The sequence below is a fragment of the Carlito syrichta genome, unplaced genomic scaffold (genome assembly GCF_000164805.1).
Source record: "Carlito syrichta isolate Samal-C Ts95f unplaced genomic scaffold, Tarsius_syrichta-2.0.1 Scaffold303749, whole genome shotgun sequence".
In the NCBI taxonomy this organism is placed as follows: domain Eukaryota; kingdom Metazoa; phylum Chordata; class Mammalia; order Primates; family Tarsiidae; genus Carlito; species Carlito syrichta.
In genome coordinates this window covers 253,162-265,934 of record NW_007247845.1, presented here as the reverse complement: position 1 = coordinate 265,934, position 12,773 = coordinate 253,162, and the positions used below count along the sequence as shown (strand labels likewise).

At 36.0% G+C, this 12,773-nt stretch overlaps 1 protein-coding gene across 1 annotated transcript in view; it reads left to right on the top strand.

Annotated features, from left to right (window-relative positions):
* HTR7 (5-hydroxytryptamine receptor 7) overlaps positions 1–12,773 on the top strand; it is a 91,897-nt gene that overhangs the window by 67,336 nt on the left and 11,788 nt on the right. The gene's annotated exons all lie outside the window — the stretch shown is intronic.

Here is a 12,773-nt window from a genome sequence, read left to right as displayed (position 1 = left end):
AAAATACTTAAGAAACTCATATGATTCAATAGCAAAAACCCCTCAAATAATCCCGTTTAAGCCGGGCTCGGTGGCTCAGCCTGTAATCCCGCGCCTTTGGGAGGCTGAGGTGAGTGGATTGCCTGAGCCCGCGGGTTCGAGACCCGCCTGGGCAGCGAGACCTCATCTCTACAATAAATCAAAAAATCAGCCGGGTGTGGTAGCGCATGCCTGTAATTCCGGCTACTTGGAAGGCTGAGGTAGAAGGATCGCCAGAGCCCAGCAGGTCGAGGTCTGCGGTGGCCGGGAGCGGCCATTGCACTCCAGTCTGGGTGACAGAGTGAGACTCCAACTCAAAAAAAAGAAAAAAAAAATCCCGTTTAAAATAGAAAAAAAGCCTGGATAGATATTTTCCTAAAGAAGACTTACAAATGGAAAACAAAAGGGTTCTCAACATCACTAATCACTGGGGAAATGTCAACAAAACCACAAGGAGATATTACCTCACATGTGCTAGGATAGCTATTGTAAAAAAGACTAGATAAGTGTTGGTGAGCATATGGAGAAAAGGTAACCTGTGTGCACTTGTTGGTGGGAATGTAAATTAGTACAGCGATTATGAAAGACAGTATGGAAGTTCTCCAGAAATGAAAAATAGAGCAAACCATCATGTGATCCAGGACTTCCACGTCTGTGTATATATCCAAAGGAATTAAGTTCTTTAAAGAGATATCTGCACTCCCATCTTCATTGCAGCCCTATTTACAGTAAGTGCCCAAGTTGTGGAAACTAAGTGTCCATCAAAGGATGAATGGAATATAAAAGAAGGAAGGTCCTACTGTTTGCGACATCATAGATGAACCTTAAGGGCAGACAGAGAAAGACAAATACTGCATTGTCTCACTTATATGTGGAATCTAAAAAGTCAGACTCAGAGAGTTGCCAGGAGCTTGGAGGGAATAGGAGATGTTGGTTGAAGAGAACAAGCTTTTAGTTGTAAGAGGAATAAGTTGTGGGGATTTAATGTACAGTGTAGTGACCACAGTTAATAATACTGTATTAGATACTTGAAATTTGTTGAGAGAGTAAACTGTAAAACACACACACACACACACACACACACACACACACACACACACACACACACACACACACACACACAGTGTGGTGACTGTGCGGTAGTAAATGTGTTAGCTAACTTGATTAGGGTAATAATTTCCCAATATATGTATATATTAAAAAAGAGAGAGCAATAAAGTGGGAACAGTCCAAAGTTAAAAAATAAAGCCTTTGAAATATTTTAGAGTGATTATTTAATTTTTTGATAATTATGTGTGTTCATTATAAAAATTCAAGCAATTAAAAAAATACAAGGAAGAAAGCAAATCATCTAAACTCTCCCTGTGCAGAAAAACAAAATGATCATTCACATTTGGTGAGTATTATTTTAGATGTTCCTTCACACTGATGTCCCCTTGAAGGATGGCTAGCTGTTGTTGGTTGACTCAACAGACAGGCAGACAGTTGCTAGATAAAATATTGTAAAAATGAGATCACAATGTACATGTTATTTAAAAAAATATTAAAACTAAGTATACTTGAATTTAAAATAAGAAAAATAAAGTGAAATAGAAAGAAAAACTTTGTTAGGGCTACTATTTTTGTTTATTTTTTAATTGTCACATAGTACATATTTATGGGGTACATAGTGATGTTTTGATACATATAGTGCATAATAGTCAGATCGGGGTAATTAGCATATTGATAATATCAAACATTTATGATTTTTTTTGCATGGGAAACATTAAATATCCTCCTTCTAGCTGTTTGAAACTGTATGTTATATAATTGCTAACTATAGTCATTCTTCGTTTTATAGAACTTGTTCCTCCCATCTAGCTGTAATTTTGTATCTTTTAGCAAATCTCTCCCTATCCCTCCCTTTCCTCCTATCCTTTCCAGCCTCTAGTATTTGTCCTACTTTTTACTTCTATGAGATCACTTTTTTTTTTTCCAGTTTCCACATATGAGTGAGAACATGCAGTGTTTACCTTTCTGTTCTTGGCTTATTTCACGTAATTTAATGTCCTCTAGTTTCTCCCATGTTGCCATGAATGATAGGATTTCATTAATTTGTATGGCTGAATAATATTCCATTGTGTATTATACCACATTTTCTTTATCCATTCATTTGTTGGACACCTAGATTGATTCCATATCTTGGCTATTGTGAATAGTGCAGCAAACATGGGGGTGCAAATGTCTCTTCAATATACTGATTTCCTTTTATTCATAGAGTTACTGCTTTTAAGAGGTATTTGTTCCTGAAATAGTGTGTGGGAAAAATATGAAAGCCATCAAGAGGCTGGATTTATATATGTTAATATTTTAGACAGCATCAATTAATCTCTACTAAAGTTGAAGTGATTAGTGCTCCAACACAACATCTTACAATGCTTTCCTCAGCTCCTGTTTCTTGTGGCTTGTATTATTTTTACTTTGTAAAATTTTCATTCTCTGATGCTAACATAATTCCCACAGGTGTTAGTTCTACACTTAAGCAGGTTCAGTGATAGCCATAGCTTCTGTGGTTTTAAATTCTTTATTTTATTCACCTTTTGGTTGGATAATTTTATTTTGTCCCCCAAAATAGGGCTTATGGATACTATATTCCCCAAATCCTTTCATGTTTGAGAATGTCTACTTGTGCATTTTATAATCTTAGCTCATGGGCATAGTGTTATTTCATATTTTTACATACTAGGATCTTTCTAGACATGTTTCTATTATATTCTGGTGTGGAATGTTGCTGTTGAGAATTGGCCTGATTTTTTTCCACCTTGCATATTTCTTGATTTTTTTTTTTTATTCCAACTGCCAGAAGAGATCTTTCCGTACCTTGAAGTTCAATGACATTACCAGGATAGGTCTCCTGGATAGTAATTTTGTATCATTTTTTTCCAACTATATTATATGTCCCTTTGATCGTAAGATTCAGTTCTTTGATTCAAGGAAAATGTCCTATATCTCTGTATACTTTTTATATGTGGCACTCCCATTTACTTACATCCCCCCCCCCCATTTGTTGTGTTCTTTCTTTTCTTCCGTAACATGTTACTCTTTGTGATGTCTTTTCTTTGAGTGTTCTTATCTATCACCTGGTTTCTTGATCAGTGTTTTCATATGCGTTGTTCATGATGACCTCAAGCCTTTACTTCATGCCAGAGGTTTGCTTTCCTGGTGTGTCTATTTCCATTCCCAGCTGATTCTCATTCATCTGTTAGATCTCTATTGGTGGTGTGTCTGTCCTCAATTTATTTCTTTAACTCAGCGGTCTCTTTTTCTATCTTTTTCTGCTGCCTTAACATCATTGAGTCTCTGATATAGTCATTACATATACTTGATAAGATCTCTTACAGTGAAAGGATTTGTAGGAAAATGACTTCTACTGCATTTGGTTCTCAACAGTCCTAGGCATGTTCTCTTTCTTTCTTTTTTCCTTTCATTGTTTACATTACTGGAATATTTTTGTATAATTACTGCAACCGTTTTTCGTCTTGCTCATTCTTATAGAGTTGCTTAATTAAACTCTAATGTCTGTCCTCACACAGCGTGGTCAGATTCTTCTTCATATTCTGATTTATTGTTATCAGTTACTTCTCTCCCTTTTGGCTAGCATTTATTGTTATCTACTATTCTGTATTCTGAAGGCGGAGGGTTGGGGGGAGGGAAGGAAAGGGAGTAGCCACCACTGCAGTCCAGTGAAGTCCACTTGAGAACTGCTCCTTTTCTGAATTCTCATCGGATGTCCTGGACCAAAGAACATCTCACTGAGCTAAGGGTTTATTCATCTTCTGGAACCTGTTGTATCTCCCAGTTCAGCTCAGTGTCCTGAAAGATGGTGGCCCTTCTTAACTCTGCTAAATGGAATGGTGGGATTTCTGCTCTGGATGGCTCTTCACTGCTTTTCCTTAGGCCGACTTCTCACCCTCTCAATTTACTTTTCCCTAAGTAGGGGGGTGTTAATCAAAATTTTAAGGATTCTTCAGTACTTCTATGGGTTGAGGTGAGGTTACAAGCCACACAGTACAAAAAAAAAATTTTTTTTTCTTTTTTCTCTGAATAACCTTTAAAAATTATTGGCTAACATTTGATGCCATCCCTTTGTTTTATTATTTCAGGTAAATTTTTGGTTTTTACTTTGCCTTCCTATTTTCTTTTTTTCAAATTCTTTGATGGAAAATTCAGAGTTTACTGTAATATAGATACAGCTGAAGTGATTAACATCAAGTATAATTCAGGGGTCACTATTAATGTCTTTCATTTTATTTTCATGATTTTTATTATTAGCTAAAAATCCTTTGATAGATATTTTTCATAGACATATCAGATTTTACATATTAGGTGGGAAAAAAACCAAGGTGACAGTAAGGAGAACATTGAATGACAGAAAAATACAGTAGAAAATAACTGCCTTATGATAGAGAACAGACAGGATTAGTCTCATTGGAGGCTTGTCTCAACTTGAATATGTAGCAAGTAGGTCTTTGTTTAACTTCCTTGGTGAAAAATTATATCCCGAGCCTCTATTATCACATAGAACCTGTGCTAGGCAGAGTTCTGTGATGGTCCCCAAACTCTCCTTCCCTGGGGTACATGCCCTGTATGGTTCCTTTCCCTTGATGTTGGTGGGCTAGATCTAAAAGGCGATCCAAAGATCAAAGAGATTCAGAGCTGTGGTGGATGCTCTCCTTCTGACCTTGAAGGCTCAGTCTTCAGGAGTCTTACAGCACCAAGGAAGCGAATTCTGCCAACCACCACGTGCACTTGGAAGAAGCTTCCAAGCATCATGACTCCTCAGTCCCAACCAACCTTAATTTCAGCTTGGTGAGACCCTGAGTAAAGAACCCAGTTGAGTTGTACCCAGACTTTTGACTTACAGAACTGTGAGTTAAATCCGCGTTGTTTTAAGCCACTGCAGTGTGGTAATTACTTATGCAACAACAGTTAACTAATACAGTGCATACATTTTCAAACTACTTAAGTGATTTGCTTTATTTTAATTAGGCCTGATTTACTACAGGGAAGCGATCATTTCTTGTTTGATAGTAATATAGTTTCTAAAAGAGGAGGCTTTTGTTACTGTTTTAAACCTTGTTGAATTTTGTTGCTGGTTTTTCTTTCTCTCTCTCTCTCTCTCTTTTGTCTACTTTGCTCCCTCAACACTGAGGTAAAAATAAGGAATTTAGGATGTTTACTGGTCCTAACCATAATTACAGGTTAGGAACACTGATTAAAATGGTTTGAAAGCGTAGTGGAACCCCACTGTAATAATGATTTTAGAGAACAGGTCAGCATCTAGGTTAATGGCAAATAGTAGGTCCAGTGTGTTGTTAAAAAATTATTTTTAATATTAAAAGTAGACGTGTTTACATACGTCCAGAACACTGCAGAGATCATAACTGAACAGTGCACTTGATTTCTACAAGGTGCACATACCTATGTAAAATACCCAGATAAAGAGCTAGAACATTTTCAGAACTTCAAGTTTTCCTCACATATCTTTAACTCACTAGTCCCCTCCACAACACAAGGTAACCACCATTGTAGCTTCTGTCACCATAGGTGAGTTTTGCCTGGTTTTGAACGTATGTTCTCTTTGTTCTCGTTGTTTTTAGCTTCTTTAGCTCAACATTACGCGAGAATCATCCATGTTGACGATTAAGCAGTAGTTGGTTTATTCTCAATGTTTTTGTAGCATTCCGTTGCGTAAGTATCCTATAATTTATTCACACTACTATTTTAGAGTTGTACCCGTTCTATTTTTGTGGAATGGGTTGGTTTCATTTGAGACTGTTACCAATAGTGCTGCTATGAACATTCTTGTACATGTATTTTGATATTTTGGTGAAAATTCATTATATACTTAAAATTGCTAGGTTATTGCAGCCATAAAGGAAAAAAAAATCATGGAATTCACAGCACATTGGATGGAATTGGAGACCAGCATGCTTAGTGATCTTTCACAGAAACAGAGAACTGAATACTGTATGTTCTCTCTCATAAGTGGGACCTGAACGTTAATCACAATAGCACAAGGAAGGGATTGGCAGGCAGTCGATGGACATTGCCAGGGAAGGGAGGGAGGGAGGAAGCACATAGCATCACAGAGGGTACCTAGTCCTAAACCAGAGGAAGTGAGGACCAGTTGGAGGTCCAAACTTCACCTGCTCGCAGCCTGCTTGTGTAACTAATCCTGACTTTTACCCCACATATTTATAAGAAAATTTATTAGAGACTCCCAAAAAAAGTAGTAAAGAAAAAAAGCCACACAAGGCTGTATTGGAGATTTCAGACCTGAGTAACTGGCTGCATGGGAGGTGTTTACTGAAACAGAGTGGGAGAAATGAGAGTTCCATTCTGAAAATTTAATGAACTTACCGAAGAATCACAAGTTATTGGGAATAAAAATATGAAAAAATAAATAAAATTGCTATGTTATAGAGTATACATTATTTAGCTTTAGTAGACATTAAAAACTCTTCCCACTGAGTGCGGTGGCTAAGGTCTGTAATCCCAGCACTTTGCGAGGTGGAGGCGAGAGGATTGCCTGAGTCTGGGGGTTTGAGACCAGCCTGGGCCACATGGCGAGACCTCATCTCCACAATAAATACATCATATTGATTTTAATCATTCTGATGGCTGTTAGTGGCATGTCATTGTGCTTTTTAATTTTATTTTTTAATTTTATTTTTGAGTTGGGGTTTTACTCTGGCACCCAGGCTGGAATGCAGTGGTACCGTCATAGCTCACCACAGCCTCAACCTTCTGGGCTCAAGCGATCCTTCTGCTTCAGCCTCCTGAATAGCTTGGACTATAGGCATGTGCCTTCCGAACAGCTTGGACTGCAGACTAATTTTGTTATCTTTGTAGAGACAGGTATTGCTGTGTTGCCTGGGCTAGTCTCAAACTCCTAGGCCCAAGCAATCCTCTTGCCTCAGCCTTCCAAAGTACTGGGATTACAGGCATGAACCACCGTGCCTGGTCTCATTGTGCTTTTAAATTTGCATTTTCCTCATGACTCATGAACAACTTTTCATATGTTTATTGAAGACCAGTAGTTTCAAAACTTTGGGCCATGATTCATTATTGGGTTATGCAATCAATGTAGTGCATTAAGGCCAGTATTAAAAAGTCTGAAATAGAATAATGTCGAACAGAAGAGAGTAAATATGGTCACAATGTTAAGTATGGTTTGGTGAAACTTTTGTCTCAATTTTGGAAACATACGCATACACATGTATGAATTTCTTTTTCATGTACATAGATATGTTACATTGCTTACTGTTAACTGTGGTATACAAAGGTTTACAAAATCTTGTGTAATATGCACTTAAAAAATATCTACAACTTGGTTAAAGCATAAAAACCATGCCTATCCCATTTAGCACAGCACTGGGAGAAGCACTAATGGCTGAGATAAGAGATACGTGATTCAAGATGATTTTGTTATGCCAAACTGGAAGCAAATCATTAAGATGAAATACATAATAAAATGAAAGAAAAAACCTTCATATGATGAGTGTAAGTCCTTGTAAGTGAATGGAAGGTTACTTTGACATCAGTAATGGCATATAGACCCAGAGCAGTCAATCCTGAATACAAAGTCCTGGGTCTCCAAGCCTTCCAGAAAGATCATAGTGGCTCGGGAATCTGCATGTTTTAAAAAGCTCTTTGGTGATTCTGATAATCTGTCAGTTCGGGAAACCACTAATATTGACTGGAGACTCTACTGGATTTTGTCAACCATAAAGGAGGAAGTCTCCTGGAAGAGGTGTTTTAAGTTCATGAACCTTTTTTAAAAGACAAATACTCTAAAAACCACTCTATTTCAGAATAATTCTACCCAGTTTCTTTTGCTCCATAAATTATTATTCTGTAGAAGTGAAACTCAGGAGAAACCATTTAATTAAAGAACTATTATCTACCGTTTCTATACAATTAGAGTGGAAAACAAGCAGCAGGGCTAATTTGTTTCCAATCCCTCTCTGTGCAGATTATAACTCCCTAATCCTCTTTTTCTCTGAAAAAAAGAGACTCTACTTCAGTGAAACCCCTAATGTGAGTTGCATACATTTCCCAGTTTTATAATTTTTGGTGCCTTTCTGAGATTTATTGTATTTTAACATTTGTATGTATTTTAAAGTAAAATTTTGAACGCTTTATAAACACCCTGCTTTCTAATTAACAGTGAACATAAAATGTTAGCATGATAAATATCAAACATGCATATTAAGAAATATTCAGAATCAATCTATTATTTTTTTTTCTTTCTCTCCCTTGAAGGTAAGATTTAGCCTATGCTAGGTTTGGGAGAATGAATGTATAATTTGGACAAACACTTCCCTGAATACCAATATTACTTTATGTAGTAATTATAGGATTTTAAATGCCAATGAGTTGTTTCTTTTGTGTAAATTTATGAATGTAATAAAATGCTTTTGACAAGCTAATCAAATAAAACAATACAAAACAATATAGATTTAATTATCAGCTTTTTAAAGATTTTATGAACCAGATTGTCTCTATTGCCAGAATCACTTAGGTAATTTAGAAATCTCAGAATTCTCTTAAATATTTTATTTTGCTCTTAAAGTGAAAATCATGAATTTTTTTACATGCTTGCTGTTAAAAAAAAATCAACAATAGAAAAGTATAAAGAAAATGTAAAACCATTAAACCCTTTACACTTGGATAAAGCTATTATTGATATTTTACTGGGTATTCTGTAGACATCTCAGTATACACCCCCCCACACACAAATATAACACAGTTTTACATTAAAGGTTAACGCTGTACATTAAACTATATTCTGTTATTTATCTTTGAGGACTAGGTGATTTTTTTTATCTACTCTTTTGTTGTTCCCATGTTAATAAATACAGATGTGCATCATTATTTTTAATGGTGGTATTATATATATTATATAATATATACACACACCATAGTTTATCTAATCCTCTGTTGATATATAGATTGAATATTTTTCCTCTATTATGTGTCAATATCTTTGCACATTAGTTATTTTGCATTTGTACAATTATTTTCTTAAGACCAATGCCTGGACATTTGATTGCTGAGTCAAAGGGTAAATGTTGATGTATATTAATTGTCAAGCTGTCTTCCAGAATTGTTATCTCAGTTGATATTCCCACTAGCAAAGTGATAGAATGCCTGTGTTTTTGCCCACAATTTTCCACAGTCAATTGGATTTTGACTTTCTTCAAAATTGGCAAATGATCAAAATATATGTAATTGTTTAAAAGTTTGCATCTCTTTGATTATTAATGAAGGTTTACATATTTGCAAGTGCTTATTGGCAATTTGTATTTCTTCTTTTGTTAATTGCTTCATTATTTTAATCAGGATGGTTGTCTTTTTAATTGACCTGCATAAGATTTGTGAATATTGAGATATTATCATTTGGATTCCAACATTGTTATTTGGCTTTTAGCTCTGCACATAGTGATTTTTAAATTAAACTAAATGTCATTTGTTTATTTGCTTTTGTTTATAAAATTTTGTCACCAAATTATTAGTTTCATTTTATGGTTTCAAGCTTTTTAATTATAGTTAAGAATGGCCTTTGTCATCTCAGGATTGCAGAAATACTCACCTAGATGTTGTTATAATAGTAGTCTTAGGATTTAATTTTTTTACAAGATAAACTTTGATCCATCTGGGTTCTATATTTAATAAAGATAAAAATAAGCCAGTATTATTTTACGCCAATTGCTAACCAGTTGTCAGACTTTATGTCCAATATTTTACTACTGAATTAAAATAACACCTTCTTTTATATTAAATTCCCTTATATGTTTGAATTTACTTATGGGATCTATTCCAATTGATTGAGCTACCTCTTTTTGAATAGTTATTATTGGGCTTTTATTTCTGTGGCTTTATACTCTTTTTAAATAGAAAATATATATCTCTCTCTCCTCGTTATTCTTTTTCAGATTACCTTTTTTTCGTATTGACTTGATGAACTTTAAAATAATTTGGTTAAATTAGCAAAAACCCTGCCAAGTTATTCACTTGGGTTTGTATGACACTTATGGATTAATTAAGGAAAATTGGCACTTGTATAATATCGAACTTTTTTTACTGAAGAAAAAGGCTAGTTTTTTCTATGTATTTAAATATTATTTTATCTCTCTCAGTCTCATTTTTAGTTTTCTTCATATAGTCCCTGAATATTTTTAAAGTTTTTCTTAGATATTTTAAATTTTTTGGTTCTTGTCAATGGAATTATTTCCCCCAGAATATTTTCTGAATGTTAATTGTTAAAGTATGGGCTTTTGTTTATTTGTTTTATATCCAGACACTTTAGTGCACTCTCACATTTTTTTTTCCTAGTAATCTTTTAGTTGATTTTAGCCTTCTCAAGTCTCACCAAATGGTACTCAGTAGACTAAAGAATAAATATAATTACCTTACTGTAGACTATGACTTGAAAAATGGAGCCTAAAATAGAACAGAGTTTATGGAATATAATTTGTACATCCAGGGCAGACTGAATACGGGCCAATCAATATATTGATTTATAAGATTACTTAATATTCTGAGATGTCCTTTGATACTCCATTAATATCTCAGGATTCATTTTTGTGAACTCTGTGTGATTTATGTAGACGGGGGAGAAAGGTGGGATTTTTAATTAAGATTGCAGGTGTAGTCCCTTGTTCTAGTAAAGAAAATGCGGAGTAAAGGAAAACTGAATGAACTTCTCAACACAAGAGTTGAACAGGTTGTAAATTGCCAATTTTTTATACCCCACAGATAAAACACAATTTCTTTTCTTGTCACGAGTCATCCTCCTTCCTCCTTCAAACATACGCCTATTGCTTCAACCACCCACCAGATCAGTAACCCCACGCCCATAAGGAGGCGTAAGATGGTCTGACAGTGCCATCTCGTGGCCACCTGGGGAATTGTATGAATTAACCTCTACCTGTTGGACTCCAGTGGTGGTTGGTGTCTTGGATGCCAGATCCAGACTTGGGAGCAGGCAGTTTCTGCCCCGGAAATTAAAGTCCAAGTCTTGGGAAAGGATATGGGGTGGGGGAGCCAGGGAACAAGAAGGGAGCCCAAAAGACACATTCACAGGAGCTGGCAGGACTAGATCCAGGCAGGGATCTGCAAAGGAAGCACTTGGCGGGTAAGCTCTGAAGCAAAGCAAAGAAGGGAAGCCTTTAAAAAATGGATTTGTCTGAGTTCAGCCTCAGGCAAGGAGCAGCTTCAATGTGGGCATCCAGTCAGTTCTGACGTCTTCTACAGGGTTTCCTCATTGTCCTTCAAAAAAAATTTTTTTCCTATTTTTTCGTAGTGTGAAACTCAGATAATTATACATAAAGCAAACCCTGCTCCATATTTTCCTTTTTCTCTCTCTCCTCTCTCTCTTTCCTCTTCCAGTTCCTTTCCCTCTTCTTCTCAGTTCCTTCTCCTCTCTCTCTCTTCTGTTTTTTTCCAGCTCTTCTTCTTTCAGTCTTAGGAAAGTCCTCCTCTTTTTCTTCCTCCATTCCATCTGGGAGTCACAGTATAAGCCTAACTACAGCTGATAAACCTAAGGATCATGCATGTGGGTCAGCTTGATCAAGGAAAAGGAAGGCAGAGGTTGGTCCAATAAAGAACTAGTGTCATGGACACCTGAATCCTTGGATGTAAAGTCCCCTTCAACCTTCCAACAGCTCATCCTTCGCCTTCACTTGACACAATTTCTCCATGTGCAGCATTCAAGATTTTGTCTCTTTTATTCATTGCCATAGCCCCAACATTTAGAACAATACCTGTCATGTCAAAGGAGCTCCATTAATATTTGTTGAAAGAGTGAATAGATATTCTAGATGACTAAGCAAATCTAGCTTCTTCCTTTCTACTATATTTCAATTTTGTGTTGTAAGTGTTGTAGCAATGCTGAATTCATTGTGAAAGTATGGTTCGAGACTTTTATAGGATAATTTCAGCATCAAGGATATTTCTAGCAGAAATTATTTTTTTAAGGTTTTACCTATCAACTAACTAACGTCTGGAAAACAACCTGTTGATAAATTAGGGAATCTCTATACTGTTCCTTTTTAAGCCTTAAAAGTACATCTTTTATGTACACAAAACAAGTGAAACAGCAACAAGATGACCAACTTTTACCTGTCTTTGCTACTAAGTATTCTTTACGTCTTTCCCAGTATAGAAGGTAAGACTGTTTAATGTAGATGAAAACCCAGCATAAAGTACTGAGCATTTGGCAAAACACCTCACTGTGAATGCTTAGTCTGTTTGCAAAGGCACTTTCACATTATAAACCCTTGATAACAGACATAGAGAAATATTTATTCCCTGTAAGAACTAAACACAGAGAAAATGTTGGATTTTCCTAACACGTTTCAGAATTGTGCTCTTTCTTGTGGTCTTCCTCAGAACTGGTGGGACAAGGCAGACCGTTTTTACTTTACAGATTGTCCTCTGATATTGCTGTTGTAGGGGAATTTTCTTGGGCTAAAAGAAAAAAAAAAAGGTCATCCTTTTACTTTCCATTCCAAAACCCTAGGGTTTCCAAACAGTCTCACAGATGTCTGTGATCTTAAAGAAATGCGATTGCTACAGTGCAGAGGGGAAATGGAAATAAAATCAAACTGGCCTAAATTAGGACAGCTGAGGAGACCCGTGGGTAGATCATATCAGAGCATGGCAGACCTTGGTTAATTTTTGAGGATGAGTCACGACATCCCATATCA